Here is a 17686-nt window from a genome sequence, read left to right as displayed (position 1 = left end):
TTCAGGCACATTTAGCCATGTTTTGGTTCAATGCATTAATCTGTGTCATCTGTCTAACACCTTTTCACATTGCATGTTAAGGTCAATGCTGTTAATGATAATAGTAATACTATTTTTTTCTATACCCTTTTACCCCTTTGAGGACCGGGCCAATCAAAATTTTAGCATTTTTGTTTTTTCCTCCTTGTGCTTAAAAGGCCATAGCACTTACATTTTTTTACCTAGAAACCCACATGAGCCCTTAATTTTTGCGTCACTAATTGTACTTTGCAATGACAGGCTGTGTTTTTTCATAAAGTACACTGTGAAACCAGAAAAAAATTTAATGTGTGGGGAAATTGAAAAAAAAACGCATTTCTTTTATTTGGAGGGTATTTTTTTTACGCTGTTCGCCCTGGGGTAAAATTGACTTATTATATATGTTCCTCAAGTCGTTACAATTACAAAGATATGTAAAATGTACAACTTTTATATTATGTGATGGCTTATAAAAAATTCAAACCATTGTTAACAAATATATGTTCGTTAAAATCACTCTATTCCCACGCTTTTATCCTTTTGTCTATGAGGCGGTGTGAGGTGTAATTTTTTGCGCCATGATGTTTACTTTCTATTGGTACCTTGATTGTGCATATATGACTTTTCGATCGCTTTTCATTACACTGTTTTTTCTGGATTTGATGCGACCAAAAATGCGCAATTTTGCACTCTGGGATTTTTTTTGCGCTTGCACTATTTGCATGCGAGATCAGGAATGTGATTAATTAATAGTTCGGGCGATTACGCACGCGACGATGCAAAACATGTTTTTTTATTTTTATTTATAAGATGGGAAAAGGGGTGTGATTCAAACTTTTATTAGGGGAGGGGGCTTTTTTATTAATAACAACATTTTTTATTTCTTTTACCCTTATACTAGAATCCCACTGGGTAACTTCTAGTATAAGCACACTGATCTCTCATTGAGATCTATGCTGTATAGTGATACAGCATAGATCAATGAGATAGGCACTCGATTGCTTCCGGCTGCTGCAGCCGGAAGCAATCGAGTGCCGAGTCGGGATCCGCTCCATTACGGCGCAGACCCTGGCCCGAGCCGGACATGTTGATCGCTCCTCCAGGACAATGTCCTGGAGGAGCGATCCACCCCACTAGACACCAAGGAAGGGCTGCATAAGGTAATCGGATGGGGCTGTCAACTTTGACAGCTGCATCCGATTACTTAACTAGCGGGCACGGCGATTGGACCGTGCCCACTAATAGCCGCCGTCCCGGGCTACATGCTGCACCCAGGACCGCGGCGGTTCAGAATACCCATAGGCAGCCCTGGACTTACAGGTACGCCCAGGGTCAACAAGGGGTTAAAGCTTTTTCATTAGACTGGGCTTATGTACTAATTTTTGCAACATTTAAACTTCAGTTTTTCACTGTATTTTTCTGGTCACCCAGGGTCACTTTAATATCTATAGCAAATTACTGAAAGGTTTACATTCAAAGGAGGGAACTTCTTATTCTCTGCAGTAGCCCAAGTACCAAAATTACGTAACTTTTTTGTGCATGTCTAGTTTTTACTTTTTTCTACACTCATGAGCTAAGTTGTGTGAACAAAGCCCATGAGTCTAGAAATAAATAAAAACTAGCCATGGACAAAAATGTTATTTTTAAAAAAAGAACAGATGCTGATTGCAATAAAATTAGCGTCCATTCTTTTCCCGCCCGCTGTGTTCCACCATTGTTATTTTAACACCTGTTCTTTAAAACGGACATTAAAATAATGAACATGCCTTTTAGCGTCCAAAAACAATAGCTGTTCACACAATGTAAAGTACGGCCAGTGGCTGTACTTTACATTGTAGTCAATGGCTAATTGAATTACGGACACATCCAATGGTGCACGAAATTCAATTGTAAAAAGATCAGCTGCAGGAACGCACAAAACGTCACCTGGCTATGCTATGCTATGCAACGGACAGTGTTATACGTAATGAGAACATAGCTGTGCCCTGCCCTGGAAAAAAATATTCTTGAAATGAGACCAAGGGCTTATTCTCACATACCGTATTCCACAGATCCTAACAGGGAAGCCCCGCAAGAGACTCTTTTCCCACTTGGCATAATGTATCAATATGTAAGTGTTTAGGGTAAGTGTTTCAATCTTCATGGCACTGTTATGAAGCAGCCGCGCAGCCCTTACTCTCTTTCTACCCAGTGAATTTGGAAAAAGAGACCTCTGAAAACCATAATTTAAAATTTTATACCAAAAACTTCATAACATTGAAAATATACATTTGTTTGTAAATGTATAAAAATGTGTCATGAAAAATCTAAAATGTTCATTAAGAAGAATGTTCAAAAAAAGATGTTTTTTCTTTATTATTAATAATATAAGGCTATCCTTACAATATAACAATATTAACAAACGTATGACACATATTTGATGCATTGTACAAGGATTTCCCAGGATGGTGGTCAACCAGGAAAGACATATGTTTATACAATATTTATTTAATAAGAGAAATGTTTCTTCTGCTGATAATATACTACAGTGCATTCATGCCTAGTGGAAATAAAATATGCAGAGTGTATTAAAAGCAAGACATTCAACTTTTTTAATTATGTACAAAATAAGATCTTGTAACTATGATTAAAACCCTGCAGCTATGGCTGACTGTATGGATGAAAGTCATTTATCACTTCCAAATCATGTTAAGCAAAATAGCAGTTTGTGTTATTTATCAACGTAACAAGTAAAGTTTGAATTGAGTGCATTTTAATGGGAACATATTAACACCTAATAGCATAATATCAATATTTGCCTTGCAGGAAAGAAATAGACATTTATTTTCCTTGACATTATTGTGATACATACCTAGGAGAGAATGACTGGTGAGTACAAATGTAACACAGTGTAATTACCTCAGTGTGAAATTATATATGCACACTACTCCCATAGGTCAACAAATATATCATTCTATTGTGGAAGATGGGATGGTGATTCACTGGCACACTATGTAACATCATTATTACTCAACCCTATCATCACTATTTTCTATACAGTTAAAATACATTCCTTAACTTATGGTTCCTATAAGGCAAAAGTGCATATGCTAATATGTAAATATATGGATGAACTTTTATAATAACTGTAATCACATAAGTTATTAAATCCTGGATAAGTACAAATATATTACAAATATAAGACAGGCTGGGAAAGGGGTATATGGGACAGGCTTAGAAGCTGAGCCTGTTCCATAGACAGTGGGTGCCAGCTACTGTCTGCAGTAGATACCCATCATTAATGATCGACATCAGCAATCATGTTGATGTTGCTCATTTGACCCTTTAAAACTTTAATCAATATTACAACACTGAAATAACTAAACGACTCTCCCATAACAAAAATTTAAAGAGCCACTATCATTGTCAAAAGTTATTGATTCCAGAGGATCTCAGTACTGAGACTCACTAAGATACAAAGAAACAGCCAGGGTGTTTCCGGATTTCAGATGTTTCCACAACTTTTTTTTTCTAGAACGAACGCTGATTGCAATGAAATGCGTTATTTTCTGAAGTGGCGGCATTGCATTGAATTCAGTGCAGTGTCGCCCGCTGTGTTTCCACTTCATTATTTTAGCGTCCATTCTTTAGAACGAACATTAAAATAACGAACATGCCTATTATACAATAGCTGTTTACACATGGAATAAGCCCTTGGTCTCATTTTAAGAATAATTTCTCCCAGGGCAGGGCATGGCTATGTTTCCACTATGTATAACACTGCCGATATAGTATAAACCGCTGGTTACTTTATTGCCAAATCATATTAGGTAACACAGATGAACAAGCAACCAGAATGAAGGCTGTGTTGCAATCCATTTTGTTGTGGCTCAAGCCACAATCACTTTATGGTGGCTAAATACCCATATAGTTCTGTGATTTTGTAACTTTGGTTCAGTAGAACCATTGGGAGTTCAGTTGACACAATCATAATTTGCAGCTGTTTTAACAGCCAAAGGAAATTGGCCCTATGTTGTAGAATTATCAGCGCCATTGGTCTTGTTTTTTGGATCCACAGTCTCCTCCAGGGAGAGATCCACATCATAAATAAATATGCACCTTCTAAATAAAGGTGGAAAAATGCCCAACCAAATCCTCTAATATACAAAGAAATTAATTATGGGGCCATGATCACACAAAATATTTTTTTATTTTTTTTTTTCTGAAAATCTATATCTGAAACTCTGCCTTGGGATAGCAAATGTATTGACAAGCAGATAAGGCCCAATAAAGATCTGTAGAGCTAATCCATTATTTCATACGAATATAATCCTAAGTATGGGATTGGGGTACAAAGTATCCCATTAATAGGCGCTGCTGGCAGAATGTTAGCAGATACTTTCAGGATATGTATACAGTTTTTTATTTAGAACTTTGTCTCAAAACTACAAGGTTAATAATGCAATATCGTAGTCTTTTTAAACCACTGTCTTGAATAATAGGCATGATACGCAAGTAGTGGAAAGAACTGCAAGTAATATATATAGATGCAGAAGATCTGTATTATAGATGTCTATAAAAATAATCTTCAATATCTGTGATTCTCTATCGCCTTTATAACTGCCATATGTATCTAACAGCTGCTTATTAGAATATTTGAACAATAAAAACTGATTGCATTTCTCTGGCAGCGCAATTTCATGCCCCTAATGTTTTCAAGAACTATCTGAATTGGTAGCTGAAGGCAAAACAAGTGCTCTATCTGCGATCCTACAGACAACAAAGCAGAACAGCAGGATTACAGTCAGGTGATGTCACCCAGGTAAAACTGTACTGACAAGCTTTTAATTAAACTTTTCCCACACATCTTTCTGCTGGTCCCCAGGAGCAATTATTCATTATGCGCCTACTGTCAGCCAATTGAAAGTCAGGAGGGAAGTGTTTTATTTTGAAAGCTCTTGCTGACAGCAAAAGAACACTTTGTTATACAATCTGTTTATTCTTTTTTTTTACACTGCGTACACATGGACAGACCCACACCCATAAGCCTATTCTGCTGTAGCTCTAGGGGTATTGACCGTGCATCAATTCAGTTTCTCTTCTCCTTTTGAGAAAATATTTTAACAAGTAGTATGTCGGGGGGAGGGGGGAGGCTTCATATCTAAATAACTGCAGTTGGGTCTGCAAACTGAATCTATAATTCCACAAAATAATCAATGATATGAAAATGTCTTTTGGAAATTATAAATTTAGATTTAACTCTCCCACTGCCTACAGTATTAGAAAACTTGATCTTGCCATAGGTTCTTAATGCAAGGCATCAATACTGTTTGCATACCCCCCATACCAAAAAAATGCACACTAAAAATTGCATATCCAGGCTATGTTCACACTACGTAAGTCTCCGGATGTAGCGCGTTCCGTGAATAAGCGGCCGAAGACTTACGTAGTTTGCGTACAATGGAAAGTATACGATGTAAGGCTGCACAGTTCACACTACGTAAGAACTTACGCCCGGATCGTACGCGACGCTGTAAAAAATGAACCAGACCATTGTTTGAGGACGAAAATGCCGTTCCTTACGCCGATAGCGTTGCATGCGGTCCCATACGTAGTGGTGATTTCTTCATTTTGCAAGCTTTTTGTGCCGACCCAAAAGGTTCTGTGGGGTGTCCGGGGCTAGGCGAAGATTTCCAAGTAAAAGACCGCTGTCAGATCGCTACGTAGGGCGCTCGAGAAGCGTAAGTAGACTACGGGCATAAGTTCGCGGTCCGTACGTAGCCGGCCGCAACTTGCGTAAATTCCCGGCCGCAGTTTAACACGTTTATGTCCGGCCGCGAAAATATGCGGCCGGACATACACGTAGTGTGAACATAGCCCCAAAATGTTTTAGATAATATGAATACAATCTATATTAAGTGACAAACTAGATTTTTAAAGAAACTTAGCACAAATGCACAAGATCACACGTAATAATTGCCGACCTGCCATGTTACCACACCTTAATAGTGCCAAATGTCAAGGTTAGGGCTGACCCCAATTCCTGTGACTAGGACTCTTGTACATAAAAATACACTGGATACACTCGAACAGACCAAGTTCGTCATCATTTAATCAAAGAGAGTATAAAACTACAAATAATAATAATAATAATAATAATAAAAATAATAACCCAAACGCCAAATGAAAAATTTCAGGAAAAATAGATGTCACGATGTAAAACATAGAATTTCTTAGTGGTTGCCATGGAATCAGAGTGACTCTCTCATTCCTATGTGTATTGCTGCTATTACAGCTATTTACTTGAGGGATAGGTTTCATATTGAACAAATCTAGCATATATACTTAAAAGGGTTGTCTACGATGGGTGGTCTTTTATTATGTTGCTCAGACTGCAGTATAAATAACAAAGAGGTATACTTACCTAGTCCACTCCTTTGCCATTCACGGTTTCTTGAGTGCCAGTCCGCAGAGTGATCATACACTTGCATGCATTTCCTGTTCGTATAGCATGTCACTGGAACTAGAAAATAAGAGGACCACAGAGGGTATTGGGCACTGAAGGAACCAGCAGCAGTGGGCGGTGGGCGGTGGGCGGTGGGCGGTTTCAACGTTGTGTGAACAGATCCTTTCTGTGTTTTTAATCGACTCCTGGTTTTGGTTGCAATATGAGGACCACAATACTGACTGAAATATACGTAGTGTGAACCCAGCCTTAAGCAGAAGCAAACTGAGCCAGCCATAGGCAGATACTACAAGATAAAGTGATTGTAATTCCTCAGCTGGATATAGACTAGCTTTTAGAAAAACTTGAAACTCAGGAACCATCTAGAAAGATGGGAGATGGCTCAAAATACTCAGGGGGACTTGGTGAGAAAGACCAGCTAGGTTTGGGAACATTTCATTTTTTAGCAAGTGGGAAACCTCTTTAATAAAAGCTCTTCCTTGAGAAGCAGAGCAGACAATGCAATATATTTATCAAGGCCAGCATTTTTATGCCCATTCTGATGAAAAGTGCACTGGGTTTTTCCTTTTCCCTCTTCTACTTTGGTGTGTTTTGTCATTGCCCTGTTTGTCACCTGCTCTTATGACACTAGTCTTTATTGCAACCCCCTAAAAATGTCAACATGACCCCTCCAGTCTTTTTTGTAACTCATGTTATTTGTTTAATTGCATTTCAGTTGAACTTCTGTATCATATGCTTTGCAGTTATTTGCATTGTATGCCATTATGTGTTATGCCCTATTTATACATTTGTCCATCTGCTTATTTTTTGTTTATTTGAAATACATACTATTGAAATTGAAAAGTTCACTGTCTCAAGATTTAGCAAGCTTATTAGGAGGTACAATCCATGGAGGCCCATTACCTCCATGTAAGCCTTATGCACATTTTATTTTTACATTTCTGGAATGAAAAAATGAAAAGCCACAAATTTTTGGCTTATTTAGTCTTAACATTTTTTGATGTTTGCTCTGCAGAAAACTGATGTACAAGCCATAATACATTCTCCACGTTTGTCTTTAACCCCTAGACAACCCTGGACGTAGGGTTACGTCATGGAAGTCTGTCCCCAGACGACCCATGACGTAACCTTACGTCCTGGGTGTTTTTCCCGCTATGAAGCGCGCTCCGGAGCGGAGCGCGCTTCATAGCAGGTGGGGGCCGGCTGCAATCAGCAGCCGGGACCTCACCGGTAATGACACGCTGCAGCGATCGCGCTGCCGCGTGTCATTAACCCCTTAAACGCCCCTGTCACTTTCCGATCGGGACCCCCGCAGTGTGACTGCGGGGGTCCCGATCGTTGAAACGGACTGCCGGAGGTCTCTCACCGTCTCCATGCGGTCCGATCGGCGATCTGCTACACTGAGCCTGCACAGGCAGGCTCAATGAGCAGATCGCCGATAACACTGATCAATGCTATGCCTATGGCATAGCATTCATCAGTGTAGAAATCAAAGTACTGTATGTAGAAGTCCCCCAAAGGGACTTCAAAAGTGTAAAAAAAAAAAAAGTTCAAAACACTTACACACTACCCCAAAACCCCTCCCCCAATAAAAGTCTAAATCACCCCCCTTTCCCATTATATAAATAAAACATATAAAAATGAATAAATAGATAAACATATAATATACCGTAGCGTGCGTAATTGTCCGATCTATTAAAATATAACAAGCGTCATTGCGACGGGTAAACGGCGTACACGAAAAGAGGGGAAAAAGTGCGCAGATTACCGATTTTATGTTACATTATATATTAAAAAAAATCAATAAAAAGTGATCAAAACATCCAATCTTCACAAATATGGTATTAATAAAAACTAGAGATCATGGCGGAAAAAATGACACCCCATACAGCCCCGTAGGTGAAAAAATAAAACCGTTATAAGCGTCACAATAGGCCCATTTTATTAACCTATACCTATAGAATATAGACCTATAGAATAATAGTGTCATGTCGCTGTTACCATATAGTGCATTACGTAGAAACAGGAACCCCCCAAACGTTACCATATTGGATTCTTTTTTACGATTTCACCTATTTATATCTTCATAAATAATATATTTGGAATTCCATCATACATGTTATGGTAAAATGAATGACGCCATTAGAAAGTACAACTATTCCTGTAAAAAACAAGCACTTACATGGCCTGTATATAGAAAACTGAGAGTGCTAGAGCTCTTAGAAGGGGAGGAGGGAAAAACGAAAGCACTAAGATCAAAATTTGCGCGGTCCACTGGGTCATTTTGGGCCTGGTCCTCAAAGGGTTAAACATGAACATATGATTTGATTCAGTGCTTTAAGATAAGATATCATAGTTCTTTTACAGTAATGTGAGCCATTTAGCTAAGATCTGAAGTATTAATTTCATTGTTTTGTAACTCTAGCTACTGACTTGTCAATTAAACATCTTTGTAACTCAAAATTTCGCTATTTCTCTGGAAAACCAACTGGAAAAAACAAATTCTCCTATAGATCAAACTCTTGCCTCTTCAAAACTGCCCTATAAAGAAATCAATAATCACATTGAAATTTTGACATTGAAGCAATAAGCTCTAAATTGATGTCATTAATACATGCCACTGGTATTTTTACAGTATAGTTCATAAAATGCACAGTCCACTCAAAAGTAAAAAAAAAAAAGGTAAGGCACATATTTGCATGTACAAACTTAACCCCATAACGACGCATGATAGGTATACCCCCAGAGAAGGCTCCCGGTGCTTTCCCTCTCTGCAGCACGCGGCACCCGGCTGTTTTGCACAGCCAGGGACCGAACGCATTAGCCGCCGCGGCCGATCGCCGGAGCAGGCTAATTAGCTATTTAGATGCAGCTGTATCTAACTAACGTTACAGCCCATTCCTGGTGTCTAGTGGGGGAGATTGCCCCCCCCCCCTGTGCAATGCGATAGTGGAGGAGAGATCCCTTCTTCCTACCAGGGCCGGGCCTCAGCGTCTTATGACGCTGATTTTGGCTCGGCAATAGATTGCTTTTGGCTGCAGCAGCCCTAAGCAATCTAACACTGATCTCATTGATCAGTGTATTGTAAGTACACTGCAGTGATCTCTATGAGAGATCACTGCAGTAATAATAAAAGTCCCCCACGGGGACAAAATTTAAAGTTAAAAAAATAAAAAAAGTTTTTTTCATGAATAAAAAATCCCCTCCCCTAAAAGTCTGAATCACCCTCTTTTCATATTTTATAAATAAAAATAAATAAATAAACAAACATACATATTTGGTATCACCACGTGCGTAATCATCTGAACTATTAAATTATTACAATCCTGATCTCGCACTATAAATGGCGTAAATGTGAAAACCCGCCAAAGTGCAAAATTGCTGATTTTTGATCACATCAAATCCAGAAAAATTGCAATAAAATGTGATCAAAAAGTCGCATATGCGCAATGAAGTTACCGATAGAAAGTATACATCATGGCGCATAAAATGACACCTCAGGCAGTTCCATAGATTAAAGGATAAAAGCGCTATAAGCCTGGGAATTGAGCGATTTTAAGGAACATATATTTGTTAATAATGGTTTGAATTTTTTACAAGCCATTAGATACAATAAAAGTTATACATGTTACATATCGTTGTAATCATAACGACTTGAGGAACATATATAATAAGACAGTTTTACCCCAGGGCGAACGGCGTAAACGAAAATGTTTGTTTGTTTGTTTTTTTCAATTTCACCACACATTTATTTTTTTCTGGTTTTGCAGTGTACTTTAGGAAAACATACAGCCTGTAATTGCAAAGTACAATTAGTGGTGCAAAAAAATAAGGGCTCATGTGGGGTTCTAGGTGAAAAAATGCAACTGCTATGGACTTTTAAGGACAAGGAAAAAAAAAACGAAAACTCAAAAATCGAAATTGATCAGGTCTTTAAGGGGTTAAGAAAAAGTCACAGGAACAAAACAATAACAACCTTACTTTCAATTAAAATCAACTACAAACTATCACCAGTCATACGAAGGTATCATGACTGTTCAAACCAAAACCGAGTCATAACATTAAAAGCTCCAATAAAGCACACAAAATATGAGAAGGTGTGTCCAGATGTATCTTCTTGGAGAAAATACCAAGCTAGTATACTGGTTAAGGAGCTTCCTGTCTCCACCCTGGAAAGTAGTCCTAAAGAGGAACTCTGGTTAAGAAAGATATAACCCTGTTTGATTCCCACCCATATGAACATTAATTGGGCAGTTTGTCTGCAACACATCCTGACGCATACCCCAAAAGTGCTGAAAATCCTCACTTCCTGGCAGGGGCAGATTAACTTTACCAAAGGCCCTGGATGTTTACCAAGCTTGGGCCCCACAGCACTAGCATTGTACTTATAGATATAGGATAGATTTTTTTTCAAATCATGTCTGAACTGTAGCCAGGAGACAATACACCACTGATAGTATGAGTCTGTTTGGGTGGCCATGGGCCCCCCAAGAGATCAGGGCCTTGGGCTACCACCCAATAGAGAGAGAGAGAGAGAGAGAGAGAGAGATAGATAGATAGATAGATAGATAGATGAAACATTCATAGGGTATATATAGCACATACAGTAAACGTGATTGGTGTTCAATAATTGGCAATTAATCAACACATGTGAAGATACAAATACATTGGTGAGAGTCCACAAACCGCCCTGTGTGGGGCGTGAAAGTCCATATTGGTGATCTTAGGTCACGTGGGTAGTTCCATACATGCCCACTGTGATACACACAAGTCCGTGCTGGGAATCGTGCAGCACAATAAGTGAAGTGATTTAAATAAGTGTCCACTTGAAAAGGGAAGCGATCCCCATTGAACATAGCAATATAGTATAATTATACAAAGAAACAAAATAGTATCTGTCAGATCCGGGCTCACCACTTATCCAAGCGATGTCAGGAAAATGTTGTGCATGCGTATTAGATAGCCTCTCCCGCAAGGTGTCAAGGTTGTCAAGGTGACCAGAGCTGGGAACGCAGCTAGGAGAGTCACGGTGGTTGTATACGAGGCAGCTTCAGTAACACTTGGCCATTGGGCATCGTGGTCCAATTAAGTATCGCTTGTAGCCCGTGTCTCCAGGAAACCGGGTACCAACCCTGTAGGGGGAGACATCTTCCTAGGGACCCGGCCAGTGTATATGACCTCTCCAGGTCCTTTTAGGGAAATGCACCACTACCGCATTATGTGAACTTCTCCCAAAGAATGCAACAATGCCCCACAGGAAGACAAAAGAGAGGACGGTAAATCCATGACATCAGTTCCAGAGGTCCGTGGTGAGCCCTATCCTTCATTAAATGTATAAGATCTACAAAAAAACAGTATAGGTCAGTATGGTAAATTATTGTGCATATGTTTCACAAAATGCCATATCTGTTATAGAAGCTGGGGAAGATGGACAAGAGGAGTTTTAGTTCACCTTAGCATCTCATTATTAATCTTATAATCCACATTTAAACCTTTTGGAGTCAAAGCATTTCATTTGTAAATCCACTCAAGCTCTCTTTTCTTTAGTAGCATATGTCTGTTGCCCCCATATTTCAGTGGGGGTACCCTTTTCAAGTGGACATTTATTTTAATCACTTCACTTATTGTGCTGCACGATTCCCAGCACGAACTTGTGTGTATCACAGTGGGCGTACATGGAACTACCCAAGTGACTTAAGATCACCAATATGGACTTTCACGCCCCACACAGGGCAGTTTGTGGACTCTCACTAGTGTATTTGTATCTTCACATGTGTTGATTAATTGCCAATTATTGTATACAAATCACGTTTACTGTATGTGCTATATATACCCTATGAATGTTTTACTTGTCACGCTTAAAAATGGTGGTGCAATACCACAGAAATGTTGCATCTTTGAATTGCTGCATTTTGATGAATTGAATAAATCACAGTTTTTTTCTTCACCAATTTTTGTGTGCTGCGGACTTTCTACTGCTAGATAGATAGATAGATAGATAGATACATACATACTCACACGAATTGTCCGCAGCACTCAAGAATTACTTGTGAAAAAAATGTGATTTATTTCATAATCAAAACAATTCCAAAGTTCCACAACAATTCCTAATCCTGTGTAGCGGTGTAATGCGGCCGGGCGCCATCTTAATGACTGGAAAACACAGCTGGACCGCAAATGACATCATCAAGATGGCGCCCGGCCTTACTGCACTGCTACAGAGGAGTAGGTAAAGTATAAGATAAAGACTGCAAAGGCAGTCTGTATCTTTGTCTCCATGAAGTCCACTTATAAAGACACAGACTGCCTTTGCAGTCTGTATCTTATACTTTACCTACTCCTCTGTAGCGGTGCAGTAAGGTCGGGAGCCATCTTGATGACGTCATTTGCATTTCAGCGGTGCGTTCCAGTCATCAAGATAGCGCCCGGCTGCACTACACCGCTACACAGGATTAGGTAAAGTATAAGATACAGACTGCAAAGGCAGTCTGTATCTTTATAAGTAGACTTCATGGAGATAAAGACTGCCTTTGCAATCTGTATCTTATATTTTACCTACTCCTGTATAGCGGTGTAGTATTGCCAGGCGCCGCCATCTTGATGATGTCACTTGCGTTGCAGCGCTGGAACGCACCGCTGGAATGCACTGCTGGAACGCAAGTGACGTTATCAAGATGGCGGCGCCCGGCAATACTACACCGCTATACAGGATTAGGTAAAGTATAAGATACAGACTGCTAAGGCAGTCTGTATTTCAATGAGTAGACTTAGGGAGAGAGAAACTTTAATTATAGGGACAATTAATTTCAAGTGATAGGTTTTCTTTAAGGACCACAGAATTTTACCTCAAGACATCAAGACACACCTATATAAGGCCCACTCAATGAAGGCAAAGGAGAGTTACCAATTAAAATTTTGGGCAGCTTGTGGTTGTATGGAATGTATTTTCTAATGGTACTTTTACACGGTGCGATAATTCGCCCGATCGCACGATTAACGATTTTGAATGAACAATGTTTTTTTTATAACGATCAGCATTTAGACGGAACGATACATTGTACGGAAAATTTGCTATGCGATCGTTTTGCCATCGTTTAAGCCTATCTCACACATAGGGGAAATCGTTGAAAGAATGTTTACACTGAACGATCTGCAAATTTTTTGCGAACGATCAACGATGATTTGATCGTTTGCAGCGTTTACACGTACGATTATCGTTCAAATTCGACTGTTATCGTGCAAAAATGAACGATAATCGTCCCGTGTAAAAGGACCATAAGGGTCCATTTACACAGAAAGATTATCTGACAGATTATCTGCCAAAGATTTAAAACCAAAGAAAGGAGTGGATTTGAAAAGAGGAGAAATCTCAGCCTTTCCTTTATGACCTGATCTCTGTTTATAATCTGTTCCTGGCTTTGGCTTCAAATCTTTGGCAGATAATCTGTCAGATAATATTTCTGTGTAAATGGACCCTAAGGGCCCTATTACACCAACAGATTATCTGATTTCTTTGAGCCAAAGCCAGGAACAGACTATAACAGAGAACAGGTCATTTTTCCTCTTTTCAAATCCATTCCTGGCTTTGGCTTAAAGAAATCTGTCAGATTATCTGTTGGTGTAATAGTGCCCTAACACTCTCCTTCAAACAATCCCATCTATAGCTTTTTAATAGAAACTAGTTCATCCTGCACCATACTGTAGTGACTGTCTATCAATGCCAGCAGTAAGGAAAATATTACACAAAGGGTTGTTTTTAAGTGTACTTTATCTGTAAGGGTTATCTCTTTTAATCTGTGTATTTTTGTAATATAGTTTTTGTATTATGAGAGTAGGCAGTGTAAATTAGACCCTTAGCTATAGTATTTATATGTATTTTCATTGAAGCTTGCCTGTGATGTGATGTTTTCCAGAACTTCATCATTTCATCTAAAATATGTCTCCCTGGAATGCCGGTATTGTGCTGACCTTTAACATTATTATCTTTACTGCTAACTAAACAAGAACTATTGCACCATATACACTAAAGAGTCACAGTGTCACATTTGTATACTGCATGACAGTTTTATCATCTGTAAGTGTCCAATATTCTTGTTTCAAAGCATGCTATTAGCCAAGAAACAGGAGAGGTTTCAAAATTTGTACTACTGGTTCTACTATGAACAGTGATTCCCTAAACATAGATTAAAACCTTGCAGTTCTACTGAGCATCAACTATATATTATTCTGGATTTTTCAACTCTTGTACAAAGCTGCGAGGGAGCAGCAATATGTGTGGAGTACTTTCATTCCACTAGTGGAACGGGCCCGGTACCATATAGATTGTACAGTAGAACTATTGTTAGTATTTATGTACTGTGCTTTATAGTACCTTTGCCATTATTGTTTTTGAATATTTCTTGATTGCTGGCCCTCATGTTGTGGATTTATAATATCCTTGTCCAGTGGGGTGCACACTTTGTACCATAGAATGTTGTGCTTTATATTTCTAATTGTTTTTATGTTTTTTTGTGCCGTCTACTCCATAAACTTTGTTATTTTGTTTCAGTATTTTGGTGTGCACATGTTTATTATACATGCCCCTTTTTTTGCTTTATTGAGTCTTTGGCATGTCCGTAGCACCCAGCATTTTATATGGTTGTATTTAGTAGAGCCCACCTTTCTAGTATTTGTATTTATTTAACAGTGAGGCCACATCAATGCCATTTGAGATAAATGTGTCCAAGCATTTTAAAGGCAGCATACGATGTCAGACACATGTCTGCACTGAACAACTGGAGTGTCTGTACCACTTCTTAAATTATAACACTGCCCCCCCCTAAACAGTGTCTTCTCTATTACCCTTAAAATCCTACACCCCCCCCCCCCTTGAGGAGAGTTTCCTCCAGTCCCTAAGCCTGCCAAGAACTATTTTCAGATTTATTATACAATTTCCCCCTACACAGCCTCAAATTAAAATGTGGAACTAAAATAAAATTTCAATTATTTTCAATTTAATTTAACCATTTTTAAAAGGGTCACTACCAGTCTCTAACCCCCAATTAGGAGGTGGGTCACCACCAGGCTCTCATCCACTTAGTTGCCCAACTCAACCAACACTTGAAATATTAGGCCACAACCCTGTGTGGATAAGTCAGCTTGTCCTGTTGTTAACCTCAATTTTTTTTTTTTCGATTTGCAGCCTTCTACCCTTTCCATCACCCATTTTACAGCAATTTTTGTTGCCCAAAGTTTGAGTCTCTATTGACTTAAGTGGGGCTTGGGTTCAGGCAAAAGTTCGGGTTAAAGTTCAGGTCTTCAAATTTTTTCCAATTTCGATTGAATCGGTTGAACCCGAATATCCACGGTCTGCTCATCACTACTGATGATCATTATGTATTTATTCATTATGTAACATTTTTGCATTACCATGTGTATCTAAAAAACATGAAAAGCTACACATGTAAGAATTTCTTGAATTATGTTTAAGAGTACTTGACAAGCACAATAAGAGTAATATGAATCCTTTGTTCTGGGTTTTTTTTTCATGCCAGTGTCCCAAGAATAGACAAGCATTTATTGTATTTTGAATAAATGTATTTTATACACTGGTATAGTATATAGTGCTACAACTCAAAATCTCTGAAGCTAAGCTTGGTTTAAATCACATCTGTCAAGTTATAATTCATACAACAGTTGTTCTTTGCTTTGGGAAAGTGTCAGGTCATGTAAAGCTTAGTTAATTGTAAACCAAAATATTAAAAACTAAGGCTAAAAATTTCAGTATTAATGGGGCTGTATCACCAAGAAAACTAGATCTATATTCATGCATTATGTTAAATAAAACATATTTCAAATGTACAAGCATTTCTTACTATCTTTGCTGATCCCTTATGGGTCTGCTTTGTTTGATTATCGTTTTTTTAACAAAGATTATTTGCAATTTTTTAAAAAAATTTTATTTGTGATGAACTAAGTACAGTCAGTGAATTAAGTATGAGTCAGTACAGCAAATGCAAGAGTGTTCCATTGTGCATGGAAGTACCATACAGTGGCATATGAAGAGCCTATAGGTACGTATTCCCACCCCCAGAAAATGTAAATCACAGTGAAAGTGGTGAAGATTTCAGAAACCGAAACATTTACAGATTTATTAAAAGGCGTTTTTCTCAATAAATCAAGCTTGGTACATGAGGGCGGGGACTTACGTAAGACCGGCATATAGATAAACCAGTCTCAATAAATCCTCCTCCCCCAATATATCACTTTGTGGCTAATAATATACACGGTCTGTGTACAATTTTAGTAAAGTAAAGTGTTAAATAATACTGATGACAAAGTAAAAAAAAACTGAATGATAGATAGTAGTTTACAGAAATCTATGGTTAATATTTAGCATCAGCAGATGTTTGGGGCCCCCACTCAGCAGTTTGGGGCCACTTAGCAGTGTCAGAAAGGAGCACTGTTCTTTTCAATGTCCTCTGAGAGAGAAATATTTATCTGACAGATTTTTAAAGCCAAAGCCAGGAATGGATTTGAAAAGAGGAGAAATCTCAGTCGTTCATGTATGACCTGTTCCCCGTTTATAGTCTGTTCCTGGCTTTGGCTTCAAAAATCTGTCAGATAAATCGCTCTGTGTAAACACACCTTTACACACATTTCTTATTTTTAAAAGTTGCACATTTTGTGCACTTTCACTACACTCAATGGGTGGAGTAAAAATCCACAAAAAAATTCTCAAATTTATTATACATGGCATGACAAGTTTTGTGCAACTGAAACTGCCCAAAGTGAAATAATAGTAAAAGTGGAGTGAAAACATCTTATATTCCGCCTAAAGGACATTAGAAAGTGGCAGAAAATGTAATTGTAGACTCGTTATTCTTTCTTTAAAGGATTTTTTTTTTAAAAAAAGGGAAACCAGGATTTACTAACATGTCCAGCATATCACAATTAAGCACGTTTTGTTTTGCCTGTTTGAAATCTGCATCAGCCTAAGCAATTTTACTTTGGAGAGCACTTTACATAGTTTGCAAGTTTTAAATTCCAAAGGATTTTTACACATTTTACATGTCTATGATTTTTTTCTAAATTTATTTTAAGTCATGGAGAAAAGTTTGCTTTGAAATTCGGTAAGTTTAAACTAGTTCTACTCTGTGCTCCACATCTTTTTTGCTTTGTTTTAAAGCTATTACAGTAGTAGCTCTCTTGCACTTTATGTATTTCTAAAGCAGATATCTATAG

General features: G+C 38.3%; 1 long non-coding RNA gene across 1 annotated transcript in view; it reads left to right on the top strand.

The window, feature by feature from the left end:
* The window catches only part of LOC138784645 (uncharacterized), a 35814-nt gene extending 32932 nt beyond the window's left edge, over positions 1-2882 (top strand). Inside the window, exon 3 of the long non-coding RNA XR_011361898.1 lies at positions 2824-2882. This is a non-coding gene — a long non-coding RNA (uncharacterized lncRNA). The remainder of the gene's footprint in view (positions 1-2823) is intronic.
* The last annotated feature ends 14804 nt before the right edge of the window (positions 2883-17686 follow it).

Source organism: Dendropsophus ebraccatus, chromosome 2 (genome assembly GCF_027789765.1).
Source record: "Dendropsophus ebraccatus isolate aDenEbr1 chromosome 2, aDenEbr1.pat, whole genome shotgun sequence".
NCBI classification, from domain to species: Eukaryota; Metazoa; Chordata; class Amphibia; order Anura; family Hylidae; genus Dendropsophus; species Dendropsophus ebraccatus.
The sequence above is the reverse complement of the archived record's forward strand: the minus strand, read 5'-3'. Positions and strand labels throughout refer to the sequence as shown.